Source organism: Aythya marila (genome assembly GCF_965140915.1).
Source record: "Aythya marila genome assembly, chromosome: Z".
Taxonomy (NCBI): Eukaryota; Metazoa; Chordata; class Aves; order Anseriformes; family Anatidae; genus Aythya; species Aythya marila.
In genome coordinates, this window is record NC_139080.1 from 49,943,097 (window position 1) to 49,960,836 (window position 17,740).

Sequence of the window (17,740 nt, forward strand, 5' to 3'; positions counted from 1 at the left end):
GATACTCTGGTAACAGCACTTCATAGCGAGAAGGAAGAGAAGGGTGAAAGGATGAGGTCTCACTGTTTCAAGAAGGTATCTTCATTGCAGTAATCAGGAAAGTCAGTGACTGAAGGTCAAATCATTGTGAGGAGAAAAGATAAAGGGAGGAAGGAAAGAAGAAAGGAAATCAAAGTAGTGGGGAGTAAGGAATTGGCACATATATGACAGAATTATTGATTGGGAAAAAGAACAAATAAATAAATACATTCAAACCCAAGCATGTTTGAAAAGGTTAATAGAAGTCTGAATATATATGTCAGAATCTTCCAGAACCCAGGCAACCCTGGCTTTACGTACAGACTGGGCAACTAGATGCTGAAGAGCAGCCCCACAGAGAGGGATCTCGGGGTTGTGGCTGACAGCAAGTTGAATATGAGCCAGCAGTGTGCCCTGGCAGCCGGAGGGCCAACTGTATCCTGGGGTGCATCAAGCATGGCATCGCTAGTCAGTCAAGGGAGGTGATTGTCCCAGTCTACTCTGTGCTGGTGTGGCCTCACCTCGAATACTGTGTGTAGTTCTGGGCACCACAGTACAAGAAGGACATTAAACTGTTGGAGAGTGTCCAGAGGAGAGCGATGAAGATGGTGAAGGGCCTAGTGGGAAAGACGTATGAGGAGCGGCTGAGGTCACTGCGCCTGTTCAGCCTGGAGAAGAGGGGGCTGAGGTGGAACCTCATCACAGTCTACAACTTCCTCATGAGGGGGAGTGGAGAGGCAGGTGACCTATTCTCTGTAAACACCAGTGATAGGACGTGTGGGAATGGTGTTAAGCTGAGGCTGGGGAAGTTTAGGCTGGACATCAGGAAGAGGTTCTTCACTGAGAGGGTGGTTGCACATTGGAACTGGCTCCCCAGGGACGTAGTCATTGCACCAAGGCTGTGTGAATTTAAAAAGCGATTGGACTGTGCACTTAGTCACATGGTCTAAACTTTTGGGTAGACCTGTGTGGTGCCAGGAGTTGGACTTGATGATCCTTATGGGTCCCTTCCAACTCGGAATATTCTATGATCTTTGGAAGTTTTTAATTTTAATCTCCCATTAGAAATAGGTTATTATCATCAAGCCTTCAAACTAGAAGGTGTGAATGTGAATTAAATACAGTGACAAACTACAACCTAGAAAAATTGTGGAAATTAAATTTTGGCTGTGAAATGAATACAAGATCAGGCTGTGTTTCAGTTCTTAATTTGTTCTTAACCATCTGTTCCATATCTTGGATTAATATCTGAGCCTTCCCTGAAGTGGTTTTGAAGTCTTAAATAATTCTGCTTCAAGAAAATGGCCAAAACAACAAAACAGGTGTGAACAGCCCCAATCAACATGAGTGATGTCCAAAAACATTGTTCTAAGTAGCAGCAGCAGCAGGAGCCACGGAGCCACCAACAATGTCTCTTTGACAAGCACGTTGCAGATTAAGAAGTGTGAATGCCAGTCACAAAGAGAAGAAGAAGAAGAAAAATAAAAAAAAAAAAAGAATTTATAAGTGTTTTCACCACTGCAAATGAGAGGAGTGGAGAGAGAAAGAGAAATGCATTTTAATGGCTTTTTCTGGTAAATGAATTATTATTTTTACAAAGAAAATTCAGCTAGCTGCCCAAACATAATTTATTCTTTGCAAGTTTTCATTTTAGGATTTTTTCAAAGAAAACATTTTAAAGAGGATTACTTTCCTTAAAGTAGTTCTCAGGGGAGTGATCCAGCTGCACTAAAATGTCTAGCAGCTGAGTTCAGTTTCCTTTAAAGAGAATTTTATTATGGCAAATAAAGATTGATGGGCAAGATACCTAATACATTTGTGCTATCAAAATATTATTACAAGTTCAATTTTTCATTAACAATTCTATGCCATACATTTAATTTGTTAAAGGTCATGTGTTCATTTCCATATACAACACCCCAGAGGGAGTTCCTCCAGGACACTATTATGACATTCCAGATACCCTCCAAGACAACTCTGAACCATTTTTTCATCCCTGGCCACAGGACCATCAACCAAAATCACAGAAGCAATGCTTTAAATATACTTTAGTTATGAAATCCAGTGAGCTGCCAACGACAGAAATCCTGCAGAGACTGACACCCAGTCCCCTTGTGACAGTAACCCTGGACTGACTCCTCATCAGAGGAATGGTGTTCTCTGAGCGAGGACTGCATGGAAGTAGTACATGACGTGACACTTTCCTCACTCCTGGAGGTTTTAGTCTGCAGTAAACCTTGCCAGGTTTTCTGGGGCTTTGAACAATGATGTGAAGATGGACAAATACGGGATAGTTTCTGCATTTCTTCTGAAGGTTGTTAATAACATTGCACTGCTTTTCTTAAATGTTAGGTGAATGAATACTGCCAATAACTAGAGTCTCCTGCTTTTACACTTAATGAGCACATGTAGCATTTTGCCTCTCTGCTACTTTAGCTTAGCAGTGGGGTTACCTTTGTATATGCTGTCATTGTATATTCATTTTTCCAAATCATTTTCATTGAGTCATCCTTGCCCTCCAGAGAGAATTAAGAACTATCCATGGCCTAATAATCATGCCTGTGACTTCCCCAGTTCACATCTTAATTCCAGTAGGATTTTAGCTACATTGCAGCCTGGGAGTCCATATGCTGTTGGCGGCCAGAATCTGGGGATATAGCAGTAATGCAAATATACTGGATGTAGGCAATGAATTGGTGTGAATCCACCAATAGCTGATTTGCCTCATTTCTATGGGCTAGTGCTCATTGGACACCGTGATTTTTTTCTGACACTCATCAAAAGGTGTCATTGGGACTTCAGGGTGTGAATGCTGATGAGATGAGGTGTAAAGTCAGGGCCTTCTTTGCCCTGCCAAAATGCTGCCCTGTGATGTGAGGCATCACTCTGTGAACATCAGCTAGACTGCAGGTGAGTCATGATCGTCTCTTGCAGAGCAGGGCATGCCAAAAGAGTTTTCCTTTCTCGAGCCTGTCACATTTTCCCTGACACCTTAGAGAATTTGACTGGTGTTTGCCAATTGCTTATCAGGCCACACACGTTGTAGGAATGATGTGGAGTGCTACTCTCATATTTATCCTTTTTTTTTTTTTTTTTTTTTTTTTTTTTCCTTCATCTCTGCAATTGCTTCTAGCCTAGTTCTCTTCCGTGGCTCCCTCTGCCAGAGAGAGCCACATGATTTTTTCAAGTATTCAAACTGCACAAGCTATTTGTCTGAAACTTTTTTCACTTGTGGATTGGATGGGAGAAGCTTTGTGAGCTCAGCTGCTGTTCAGGTGAGGGAAAATGAGGGCAAAATAGAGAAAATCTTTGTATGCACGGAATAAGTCCTCAATATCCCTTCATTTGACCAGCATTATGCAGGTGGGCACCAAATTGTCACTCTCACTACATAAGCAAAGTAACTAAGGACCCTGAGGAAAATTTGGGATTATTTGGATACCTTTCAGTTGGTCTAAGCTAACATTAGACTGCTTTACCTCACTGTAGTCCTGAAGCTGTGAGCCATGTAAGCATAGAGTACTAATTAATGCTTCCTAGACATCTGGGCCAACAAATTTTTTCAATAAGAATTGTTTCCAGTAATTTCACTACTCTCTTCCTCATGATTGCACATTAAATGAAACCATGACTGTGAAAATAATTCATTTATCTAGAAATCCTGTGTGGGATCTCTGGCCAGAGCAGCTGAATAAAATAAAATAAAATAAAATAAAATAAAATAAAATAAAATAAAATAAAATAAAATAAAATAAAATAAAATAAAATAAAATAAAATAAAATAAATAAAATTTACTGACCTCATAGTAGAATTTATTTTAACAGTTTTGGAGTGCTTGAGAGAATCACATCGTCACTGACATATGCAAACAACCTCTGATTTGTACACAGAAAAATGTGGCAACTTTTTAAATGAGATGTTTAATTAAAATGTAGAATTCTTCTCATTCAGTACTTTCTACTCTTCTTCACGGGAATTAAATTTGATAAGATTATTTGAATAATATAAACCATACGAATCACTAGGGACAAGACTTTACTTCCAAGAAATATATCTGGAGAATACCTGGCATTACCATTTTGCTAAGGTCTAGCAAATATTTGAATTGCCATTTTTCTGGTGGAATTATTCTTACACTGAGAAGAATAAGAAGTGTAAGTGTAAGAAGTAAGGTGTATTACAGAACTTTTCACATTTTACTTGGTTGTGTATTCATAAGCTAGTCTTCATAAACCAATAAAATATTCAACTTCTTTGCCATTCAGCTGGATATTTTACACTGGGAAAAGAAAAATAAAATGCTTTAAATTGTAAGAAATGACAGGTTTTTTTAGAAAGTCACACAAAAACATGATCTTTTGCATGACCCAGGGACAATGCAGCATCAGAACTAAACCACTTGTCATCCTTTAAGCCTAAAGATTTCATTGTAAAGATTCTTCTGGAAGTGTGGATTAATGTTGTTGTTTTATCTGCCCAGATTCATAGTGGTCTTTTCAGAGCTATTGATCTGTAGACAGCCACAGTCTCACTCATCTGCTTTTCCCAGTGGCAGGGGCTGACTGTGATGCAGTGGCAGCATAACCTCGAGACAGCATTTATTGCACTAAATGTTGTCAGTGACTTGAGACATCTGAGAAGATAGCAACTTTTTGTTTGTTTGTTTGTTTTTTAAATTCAAGTCCAGATCACACTGCTAGTAACAATATTTTCTTACCTGAGGATATGTATTTCACCATGTTCCATGCTATAAAAGTGATGTTGTGAAAATGCCTACCCCTTCTTTAGTTGCTTTCCTTATAACTATGATGGTGGTGGGATTTTGTCACCAATAGTTCTAAATGTACGCACACTGATGTGTCTGAAGATGAGAAACCAGGATACAAGCAGGCAGGAAAAACAAATAATTTCTAACAGCTGTATGGAGTCAGGTTTGAGTAACATGCAGATGGAGGGTGCACTAGTATGCTTGGTACATGGATACTTCTGTGGTAGATCCAAGGTGTGTGTACACAGAGAATATCCATGACTAGCCCTTTATATCCAACAATAAGTAAAAAATCTACACTGATATTAAAAATAATAACAAACAATAATGGAATAACAATAAAATTATATTAATAATGATCATGAATAATAACTAAAAATGCTTTTGAGAGAGAAATCACTGAAGTTTTTTTGTTTGTTTGTTTTTTCAGTTATTTTTATCATCTTCTAATTTCAATTAAAATAATTAAAACTAGACACGATGCCGCAAAGATGTAACTGTAGTAATTTAAGGATATTATAACAGGATAATAAAAATTTCAGACTTTTCTTAGCAAATTGGTAGGGCTAACAAATGTGCATATGATATTTTCAAATAAAAGTTCTTCATGTATTGCAGAACAGGGCACTATGATTGTTGAAAGCCCTAGAAAATATTTCAGACATACAGTATGAGGTCTTGGAGCAAACTACTATTATTTTTCTCCTGTTCTGTTTATTTCAAAAGTCACATGTAGTGAAGAACTCTTTAAGGAAAAATGTTGATAGGCTGCATTCAAAGGGGCTTGTATTTATGAACATGTTAACAGACTCCACTGCCAAAAAAAAAAAAAAATCCTTTGAAAATGACACTTTTTGTTGTTTTTGCCATATTCTAATTATTATTCTTTTAGCACAAATGGTTTGGAAGTATGGGTGGCATCTCCTTGTTTCAACCAAAATGGATGGAGGAAATTAGCACTTGCTTAGCAACACCATAAAGTTTATTATTCTCACAAATCAAAATTTTCCCTTCAAAGATTTTTATAAGATATTTTAAAGACTGAAGCTGACTTTTCACAAACACAAAGCTTTCAAAGCCATGTCTGTAGATTTGAGAAATACTACTTATGAAGCCACACATAATTTAAACAAAAGAAAATATGCAATCTTTCCTGACTAAAATTAACTACAAATGACTAACTTAGTGGTAGAAATATTTGTATAATGTTTTTCCGTTAAGATGACAATGATATTTCCTAATTGTAAAGATATAAAGATAGCCAGCAGCTAAGGCATAATTTTATATGGGTGAAGTTTTACACCTGACTTTGTAGTGGCATAAAAAAACTTAAGACAATGGAAACATAATATTTAAAGTCGTTTTTATCACAATATTGTCATATTATTTTTAAGTGACGTATCTTTTGTCTGAAGCTTTTATTTGCTATATTTTTTTTCTCTCCCTCTCTCTCTCTTTCTTTTTTTTTTTTTAACAGTTGCTTTCAAATATTCAGTGTATAACATAAACTATGAAATTAGCTCATAAATCAACAGCCCTTGACGACTACAAAGCAAAAATACAGGAAACGTTGCTCAGACCTAGCTTACCTGTAAACTGAGAGAACACATAGGCAAACACTTTCTTCTTCATTCCTACTGCATTTCCTCTTAGTTTTAAATTTAGTCTTAATTTCAGTATTTAATTTTAATCTTTACAGTGCAAGAAAATCTGAATGCAAGGAAAACAGTCAGATACTGTGTGTCACATCTTAAAGAGACTTATATCAATAATCAGGCAACGCATTTCTGGTGAAATATAACATGCCTGCAGTAGTAATGAAAGGCAAGGGTTTGTAAACCCATGTTTACAAAAGACAGAAGTAGAGTTTTCATATAAGGGAAACACAGAATCATAGACTGCCTTAGGTTGGAAGTGACCTTAGAGATCACCAAGTTCCAATCCCCAGCCATAGGCAGAGATGCCAAACACTAGATAAGTTGCCCAGGGCTCCATCCAACCCGGCCTTGAACACCTCCAGGGATGGGGCAGTTGAAATGAAATCCACAGTTTCTCTGGGCAACCTGTTCAGGTGACTCACCACCCTCTCAGAGAAGAATTTCCTCCTAACCTCTAATCTAAATCTCCCCTCTTTTAGTTTAAAACCATTCCCTCTTGTCCTATCTGACATTCCCTCTGGTCATATCTGACAGAGCAAAAGGTTTTTCTCCATCTCATTTATAAACCCCTTTCAAGTATGCTAACACCACCTTGCTCTTGGGTTCCCAGCTAATCTGGTGCTGAAGAAACCAAACCGAGAATATCCTCCATTTCATCCATAGCATAGCATGTAGGTCTGTATACAAAAATATACTATGAAAAATTACTCTTAAACTGTAAACACTGTGTGCAAGTATCTTCACTTTATGCTACAGAGCAATTACATTTAAGCATTTTACTTTCTAACTTCTACACTTTAAGGGAAGCCAGGATCTGTTTGTTGCCAGAAAATAGTTCAGGTACTGTCCTAATTGAAAATTATATGGAATTTATTTTATAGCATAAGTATGAAATGACTTCTGAGTCTTAGATTTTGTTATTATTTCCATTTGATGTAACTGATGTGATACAAGTAGTAAGGATTTCATACTTTCTTCTCAGTGCAAATGGGTGAACATATATATCCCATTGATAAACTGAGTTCACTGTGGATAAAGAAATGGATGTTTATCTGTTTCTCCAGTCATACTCAATTTTTCACATATCAACAACAGAAATGTAATTAGTCCCTAGCAATACAAACACGTTTGTGAAGTTGTATCCTTTTGTTAGTGACTTTATTTATTGTCTGCTTCTGAACATTTGTGCTGAAATTAATTTAGGAACTTCTCAGCCAGTGATACTGGTTGTAGCTACAGGATGTTCTGATTGTATCTGAATTTTGCAATGACTTATTATCTTTACTGTCTGCTGGTGCTGCTATATAGTTTCTTCCTGTCTTTGTAAATTATAACCATTTTCATATATCTGATTTCAGAGAAATGAAGATAATTAAATACAGCAAGACAACACAATGCCATAATATATTTCCTCTCCAGAAACTGCAAGTCTTTTGGGAGAAAGTCTGTACTTGGGAGAATTTCAGACCAATTTCCCAACTAAAGAGCTTTGATAAGATTCTAAACCTCAGGGCATTTCACCTGTACTAGTAATCCTTTTGAGGTCTGCCATTCACTAATGTAATGGCAGCACATGTAATTCTGCTGTGACAGGGAGCAGTTTAAACATATTAAATAGCTGAAAATACTTACCAAATAAAGGAGGAATGAAATTTTGTGAAATTTCAGGAATTTTCTAAGGAATAACATGGTATTGAATATCTCTAACATGTCTGCATGATTATTTAGACATTTCACATAGGCTGAAAGACTATGTTGAACTTGAGAAACTGAAAAGATCCAAGGGATCTTTTAGTTTATTTTCCTATGAACCATAAGTGGATTAACCCACATTAATCCACTTCATATAGAGGAGAAATAGTAAATCTTGCTATCTTGAGGATCTCTGGTTTGAACAACCATTGTCTTCTGATTATTTCTTTTGTAATATTCTTCCATAGAATTTGGAAATTTAGCTTTTCCTCCTTTGCAAAGTGCTCTTCATCGCCCAAGCTTGCGTACCTCAGGAGCACAGCCTGAGGCAGAAAAACCCTGGTGGTTCATGAGAGTATTCCAGCAATTTTACCGCATGTTTTATACCTGTCTAATATGTATCTCTTGATACAAGACACTTTTTTTTATTTTTTTTTCAGTACAGCCAATGCAAAGAACACATGGAAAGCAGAATTATAGAAGCAAGAAAATGTATTTCTGAGGTTTTCTTTCATTAGAAAGAAAGAAAGCAACACTGCTCCTTCTACGGGTTCTCTCTTTTGCATGGTATTGAATAATACGTGATAAATAAACAGTAGGAGATTGTTTACAAATTGTTTCATAATGTGTTAAATATTCTCAATTTTTTCTTAATTTTTCCTTATGTGGTGACAATAAAAGTAACATAAACAGTCCCTGCATAATATATGTCAGAAACCTCTGTCAGTACTTAAAGTGTACTGTTGAAGGTTTTTTGCTGGTTTGATCACAACTGCTTCAAACATCTGCTCTTTTATATCACTAGCTAGAAAAATAGTTTAATTCTTTTTTCCTCTCTCATAGAACCATTATCTCTAGGGAAAAAAAAAATAAATAAATAAAAGGTTGTTGAAGATTCAAAAAAAAAAAAAAAAAAAAGAAAGAAATCTGAGTAACTCCCTTGTTATCTGTTGTATTTTCTTACTTGAACTCAAGTCAGTGTCTCTAAAGATTTTTTTTGTCTGCTTGGTCAGTGGAAATGCAAATAAATACAGCTTGTATTACGCTGATTTATCTACTCTGAAATCTGTTTACTGTTATATCAGACGTACTAACACTGAAATTTCTGGATTTGAAAGGATTGTTTTGAATATTGATTCACTCTACCCATGTCTTTTCAAGTCCCATAAATGAAATAAAAATGAACCTGCAGAAATGTGAGCATCTCCCATCTCAATAAGATTATGATCTGCATATGGGACATACAGTCACTAAGTCTTTTTTGTAATGATTTCCCTCCAGGAAAACTGCATTCTGGCACTGTAGTATAATTACAAGAGTGAAAGCCAAGCCATTAATGTTACTCTAGTGATACAAAGAAGTGGGCTGGTGAGTACATGGAGGGCTTCTCATCTTCAAGCCATTCTTTGAGTGAAGAGGGACTCTGGACTCTAGCAACAAAGGCAAGTTTGGAAGCAGATTTTTCTGTCACCCCTTGTCCTTCCCCTTTCAAGCTACATGTTTTTATGTTTCATGTGGAGATATTTTTCCCAGACACTCTAGTATCTGCTGACTGCTAAACACAGTGTTCCATGATAAAACAATTGCATGGGCTTCTTCACAGCACTCCTGTCAAAATAGGAGAGAACAGGGATATATCAATCTCACTTGCAAATGAGTGCTCTTGACGTATTTTCTTATGTTCTTATTAACAGGAAAATTACATATTCAAAAGCTCTAATATGATCACAGTCAGATTACTAAAATGGAAAAAGCTAACTTAAAGTAAGTCAGGCTGTAAGGATTTGTCAGAGACATTCTGAATATTAAGAAAGAGTTACTTCTCTGTGGGTCATTTATTCCCCAGTTCCCATTACAAGGAGCTCTGTACGCTCCCTGCAATGAGGTCAGCTGAGGCACTCTATTGAAAGTGCTACATCTGTACCAGAAGAGTAGTGGCTACTCAACTTTATGATCAAAATATGACAAAGCATTATCTTTCAGAAGCAACATATGACCACACAAGCAGATATAAATTCAGAATTAGTTACAGAGTGGTCACAGATCAAGCCTGTTGATGTTATTCCTCCTCTGCGGGTCTGCTTTGTAACTATACCAAATCCTGTCAGATATCACCAGCCTACTGACACCAGAAATCTGGAACAACATATCTTCTCAGGAGTCACTTCTTGTAAATGCAGAGGCTGTCAAATTGAAGCGGAATATGTGAACACTAAAATTGCTAGCACTAATTACTATGGCAACTCTGACAATTCTGATATTAAAATTAGGCACTTTGGTTTACATCTCCCCTTTCCTCTGGAGGAAAAAAATAATACCATTTAATTTATCTTACTTATAATGAAAATATTTTAACATATTTACATTCTTCTCATAGAAAATCTTTAAGTTCAAAATGGAATTTTAATCAAACTGATTCAGATCTGAAATCTGTGAAACACTGTAAATATAAAGCAAATTTATTCTACAGATATTTTGAGTTGAAAAATGTGGTATGGAAAGTATACAACAGATATTTTCCATTCGTGCTTATCACACCAGTAATTAAAATGCCTTGTTTCTGAAATAACAAACAGCAGCTCTCTATGTGAAGTAAAAAGTAGTTAAATGTCATCCATTTAAACAACTAGAGGAATGGGTGCAACTAAAAGGTGCAGAACACATTCTTCAATTATCTAGAATTAAATTTTCATTTAATAAAGATTTATTTGTGTAAAGAGGGAAATTAAAAAAATGAAAAATCAAATGGAAGAACATATTCTGTAATTAAATTTTGCTATCAAGATTTCAAAACAAAGCTATCTCAGTTTAAAACACTGAGTTATTCTAATATCTAAGAGGGGTTATAAAAATAGTGATGTCAGAAATCTGTAAAGATTTTTATTGTTTCACTTTTTCACCGCTGTTTTAATGAATGCTATAATGAAGACCAATAAATCAAGAAGCCATGCACAGTTGAGCAGGGAGCAGCAGTGCTCCTATCAGATGTAACTCTTGTGGTCACAGAGGTGGTAAAGTAACCAGAAGAAAGGACAGCCCCTTCACTCTGTGCCTGCTTTCTCTTGCATATAACATGACCAGAGCTGGTCCTGGAGACAAAACCACTGCAAGAACTTTGAGAAAGCTGGGGGAGGATTACTGATCCTTGCAAACAAACTAATTTTGAATATGTTATTCCATAAATTTTCATAATAAAAACTCATCAAGGAGTTTCTAGTTCCTTACAGTGTCCCAGAACAACACAAAGATATGCTAAGCCACATTATCTGTGTAGTTTCCTCATTTACAATGCATGAAAATTGCGTGGGAAATGAGACAAAGATGGTATTCTTGACAGAGCATGTTGCTGTGCTCATTAACAGGTTTCCCCTTCCCCCTCTCACTTTGTCACAGTTGTCAGCTCATCTCAGATTATGGAGATGCTTTCAATCTGCCTTTTTGCATTAGTCTGTCATTAGTTTTACACTTTGTTCTTTCATCAATGGCTCTTAATTACTGTAATTTTGTTCTACAGTCTGTGATAAACTCATGCAGTGTCCCCTTTTCACGTTTTCATCCTATTGAATTGAAGGCGATGACTCCAGCACTTGCAAATGGTGTTAATGCAGGACTAAAATACCCAACCACACGCAAATGATTAGAAACCCATATCATGGCTCCTACTTTCATGCAGTTATTTTGGGAGATAAGGCTTTGATGCAGGTTAAAGAAAGGCCAGTATCCAGCACTTGTGGTAGGGAAGGAGAACAAAACAGATTTCAGTACATTTTTTCTGGACCTGGCTGTGGCTTCTGTCCAGCTTCCTGGGCCATTCTCTGCTGCCTGCTTTTGAGTAGGCTTTGGATGTCTGTCTTATCATCAGTGTCAGTGGTCAGAAGAAATATGCTTTAGCTTTGTGACATGTACATGGTTGGACTAGGAGTGGTAGACTTCACTCACTCACAGAAGAGAAATACGTAATGTTGATCTCTGACTGAACAGAGTTGCAAACACAAATTCTATTCTGAAGATAACTTCCAGCTGACAGCTTCAGAACAAGTATAGTCAAAAGTAGGGTAAAGAATCATTATAAAACAACATTTTCTTTTATTTTATTTTCTTTCTTTACTTTTTTAACTGGTCCACAAAGACCAGTTTTCACTGTTTCTCTGCATTCTTTTCCATACAAAAGACTTCAAAGATAAAGGTGTATAAAGTTTTTTGTGTGAACAGATTAGCTGCCTTGCTCGATAGACACTTAAAGCGGGAGATCTATGCAATGGTCTGGATGATCCTCTGTTTAGCAGACCCAAAGAACATTTTTCTGGACTCGCATTTTGCCTTTGAGTGTTCTAGCTATAGGCTTCTAAACCCAGAACCATTACTTTGAACTTCAAGTTGCAAGGAGATTTAGCTGCAGAACTCGTTGATTTTCGTTCAAATTATATGTCTAGAAATCATGTTTCTTTTCAAATGTATGTGTAGCCATTTGTTGTTCTTTCTTAGTAAGCATTTCTACTGACTGAACTATTTATATGTAAAGCCAAGAAACTGAAAGCTGCTATAAAATAATTCAAATTTTCTGTAATATTCAATGCTATATTTCTATGATTAAAGTGCATCCATATTTTCTAAAAGATCTTGTGGCTAACATTTTATAGATAAGAGCATTACCTCTGTGAAGCTGGCTGCATTGGATCCTAAATAAATATATATTTTAAGTAAAGAGTACAGCATAAATACAATATAAGACAAAATCATATAAGTCATTCTTATAACTGGGGTTCATTGGAGCCCATAAATGGGATCAGAATCTTACTGTGCATGGAACAAGCACAGGCCTAGAAGTGGAATGGACCCCAGAGACCTACTATCAAAGTATCAAATAAACAAGGAACGGAGCAAAGCTAGTGTCTATTAGTCAACAATGACAAGCAGAATACACTCCAGGCAGCTGCAAAAGATGCTTATTTAAAAACATAACAACAAAGTTTTGCAATGGGATCATATATCAATAATGAAAGAATGGTGGTGTGTATGGCAGTAAACTAAGCTCTAAAAGTGTAGAAATGCAGCAATCATTTCATGGAAGATGGTTGGCATGATGCACAGTTCCTAGTACATATCTACTCAAAATACATCAAGCAGAAAATATTAGTACATGCTCTAGTATGGATGTGCTTGAGTTTCGAATGGTTCTTATCCTCACTTGGATCTCTAGCATGGTTGCCACTGAATTTATTAAGCCTGTCAATACAAAAATAAAAGTATTGCCAGTTTTTTCCTCTTACTATAAATAAAATTGCCCTTGTCAAAAATGTACACTGTTGGTGAGTTACTGTATCTTTAATAAAAGTTAAGGGAACAACATTATGCAAAATGGAGCATGTGTTGTCAAGCAGTCAAAGGTTACTCATGCCAGACAGGTGCCCTCCACAAACCATCACTATTACTAATTGAAACTGATAATGCTGAAACTGTGAAGTTTTCTACAGGGAGAATGGTGATGATGATGATGATGATGCTTAATGGCATCCTATTTCTAGGAAAGGCATCATGATCTCATAGGTTTTAGCAGGTTGTCAAATTACATTGCTTTGATTAATCTTTGAGCTGAAAACTGATTGTTCCTATGATCAAAAATACACTAGTTGGTGAAGCTAGTCACATTTTCTTCCTTTGGCTTTTGTTCAAAAACAACTCCTGTGACTGGAGAAGTTTTCCACTAGTTTCTGCCAGTGAGGTCCTCTTAGCAATTTCAGCTCTGACATCATAGAGTTGCATTAGATTTCCTTGAAACAGTTCCCTAGGAACAGTGACATTTGTGCCCTTACCTTTTGTCATAAACAATTTAACAACTTATTTTCAAGGGGGTAAACAGTAATTTTTTTCCTGACTTCTCTTCTTCCCTCTCTCTCTTTTTTTTTTTTTTTCTTTTCTTTTTTTTTTTTTTTTTTTTAAGTCTCTGTAACCACAGTATGCAGATGCTCTGGGCATGAACCCCACAGAAGCAGGCACCCTGTCATAGTGCTTCTCCAGCCACAGGGAACTTTATCATAAAACCCACCTCCAGAATCTTTTCTTCGCTCTTTTTTTTTTCTCACACCCATCACTGTGTAAGCCTTAAGGATAGACCAACCTTTGCTAGTCTGACATTCGGCAAAGTCAAATAAACTTTTTATTTTCTAAGTGAGGGGAAAGGTGGCACAACATCCACTGTGGTATGCATTTCTTTCTGTCATCCCGTGCTTCCTCAAGACATCCTGTATTTATCAGGCTTGGAATTACTAGTTGCCTGTTTCCAAATATAGTGCCGTAGTTGGATGTGGGATATCAACAGTGCAAGTAGGATTATTGAATCTCAAAATATCCTGAGTTGGAAGATAATCAAGTCCAACTCCTGGTCCACACAGGACCACCCAAAAATCAGACCATGTGTCTGATAGCGTTGTCCAAATGATTCTTGAACTCTGGCAGGCTTAGTGCTGTGACTACTACCCAGGGGAGCCTGTTTCAGTGTCCAACTACTCTCTCAGGTAAGAACTGTTTTCTGATATCCAGCCTGAACCACCTCTATCACAGCTTCAAGCCATTTTCTTGGGTCCTGTTGCTGTCACCATAGAGCAAAGCTCAGAGCTTGCCCCTCCACTCCCCTCATGAGGAAGCTGCAGGCTGCCATCAGGTCTTCCCTCAGTCTTCTTTTCTCTGGGCTCAACAAACCAAGTGTCCTCAGGCACTCCTCTTATGTCTCGCCCTCTAGACCCTTCAACATCTTTGTAGCCCTCCTTTGGTCATCCTCTAACAATTTTACTTCTTTCTTGTACTGCAGTGCCCAGAACTGCACATGGTACTCGAGGTGAGGCTGCACCAGCGCAGAGTAGAGTGGGACAATCACCTCCCTCTACCAACTAGCCATGCCGTGCTTGATGCACCCAAGGATATGGTTGTCCCTTCTGTCTGCCAGAGCACACTGCTGGCTCACATTCAGCTTGCTGTCGATCAAAACCCCCAGATCCCTTTCTGTGGGGCTGCTCACCAGCCTCTCCCCTCTCAGTCTGTATGTATAACCAGGGTTGCCCCTTCATAGGTGCAGAAGCTGGCACTTGTCATTGTTAAACTACAATACAATGAGTAACATCATTGTAACTACCTGAAAGGAGGTTGCAGTGAGGAGGAAGTCAGTCTCTTGTTTCAGGTGACAAATCAAGGACATGGGGCAACAGCCTCAAGTTGCTCTGGGTTGGTTTAGATTGGACCTCAGGAAGAATTTCTTCACAGAAAGTGTAGTTAGGCATTGGAATAGGCTGCCCAGGGAAGTGGTAGTGTTGCCATCTGAAGTTTTTGAGATGTGTTTAGTGGTAGACCTGCAGTGTTTGGTGCTTGGACTTGATGATCTTAAGGGTCTACTCCACCCCAAATAGTTCTAAGTTTGCTATTACCATTTTCCTACCTCTAAGCTTCAACACTTAGTACTAGAGACATACATGTATATCCCATCTTAATTTATCTGAAAATAAAAATCCCAGTAACGCAACGTCAGAACAGATATTTATTCCAAGCTTGGACTTTTGCAGAGCAGACTTTGCCCTCTTCAGGGATCTGCTTGGTAACATTCCTGGGACAAAGCCCTGGAGTGAAGAGGAGCCCAGAATGTTGGTTAATAATCAATGATCACCTCATTCAAACTCAGGACCAATGCATCCCAACAAAGAAGCTGGGCAAAAAAACTAGGAGGCCTGCATGGATTAATGGGGAGCTCCCAGCTAAACTCAAATAGAAAAAGGAGGCCTACAGAGGGTGGAAGCAAGGATAGATAGCCTGTGAGGAATACAAAGAAATTGTCTGAGAAGCCAGGGATCAGGTTAGGAAAGCCAAACCCCTATTAGAATTAAAATTGACTACAGACATTAAGGGCAGCAAGAAAGTCTCCTAGAGGTATGTCTGTGATAAAAGGAAGTCTAGGGAAACTGTGGGCCCTCCGCAGAAGGAAATGGGAGAGTTGGTTACAAGGGATAGGGATAAAGCTGGGGTACTCAATGAATTTTTGCATCAGTCTTGCCTCAGCTCAGCAAGAGCTCTAGCTACATAACCCAAATCACAGAAGGCAAAGGCAGAGAATGGGAGAATGAAGAGCGACGTACTGTAGGAGAAGATCATGTCTGTGACCATCTAAGGAACATGAAAGTGCACAAGGCCATGGGACCTGATGAGATGAATCTGGGGATCATGCCTTGTCTCTAAATCGGAGAGACATAGATTTGATGGATGGAACACTCTATGAGTAAGGAATTGGCTGGATGGTTGCAGTAAAAGACCTGTGGTCAATGGCTCATTGTTCAAGGGGAGATTAGTAATAGATGGTATTCCTCAAGGGTCAGTATTGGAACCAGAACTGTTTAACATCTTTGTCAGTGACAAGGACAGTAGGATTGAGTGCACCCTCAGCAAGTTTGCTGATGACACCAAGCTTGGTGGTGCAGTTGATGCACTGGAGGGAAGGGATGCCATCCAGAGGGACTTGGACGGGCTTTTAAGGTGGGCCCATGCAAACCTCATGAAGTTCAAGTGCAAGGTCCTACACCTGGGACAGAGCAATCCCAAGCACTGGGTTGAGAATGAATTGACAACAGCCCTAAGGAGAAAGCCCTGGGGGTACTGGTTGATGAGAAGCTCAATATGAGCTGTCAATGTGGACAGACAGAAAACCAACCATATCCTAAGCTGCATCAAAAGAAACATGATCAACTGGTTGAGGGAGGTGATTCTCCCTCTACTCTGCTCTCATGAGACCCCATCTGGAGCGCTGTATTCAGCTTTGGGGCCTGCAACACAAGAAGGACACAGACCTATTAGAGCAAGTCCAGAGGAGGGTCACAAAGATGATCAGAGGGTTGATCATCTGGTACAGTTTTCTGCGCTGTTTGTATCCGCTCCTTCCTTTCACATTTATGAACTCTTGTTCCCTCCTTTCTCGTAACTGGCTCTTGTCTTTATGTATCAGGGTGAGTAAATTTGCTCATCCACAGACCTTCCTTACAAACAGAAAAAATAACTTTCTTGCATGAGTTCCCATACAGTTACATTCCCATTGCCTACCTGTGTCTCCTCTTGAGGCACACACATTTATGCTTCTTTTCCATAAGATTTGGCCCATGGGTTTCCTTACCTGGTGATGAGCTGAATCCATACAGGCCTGGTAGAGCAGAGAGTAGCAACATGCCAAATGTATGGAAGGAAAAGAAGAAAGGGAATTTTCTCTTTGATTTCTTGACTGCTTCCTTCTTTGCCTAGTCCCATGTTACTGTCAGTGTAGGCTCTCTTCTAAGGGTGTTGTAAGTTAAATTACGATCACTTCTGGGCTTTTTTGAACATGACTGGCAGATTTAGGGATTTGTCCTTGTGTCCTTCCCTTAAACAACTGTTGTTTACAGTAAAAGAGATGACACCATTATAAATGTACAAGCAATACAAATTTTCTACTATAGGCTGTTTTGGAGTAGAAAACACTACATTTCTTAATCACTTTTACGAGAGACATCTTCCTGTAATTTTTTTTTTTTTTTTTTTTTTTGTCAAAGGCATTTATATCTATTTGATATCCTCTTGTATTAGCACATGCTGAGT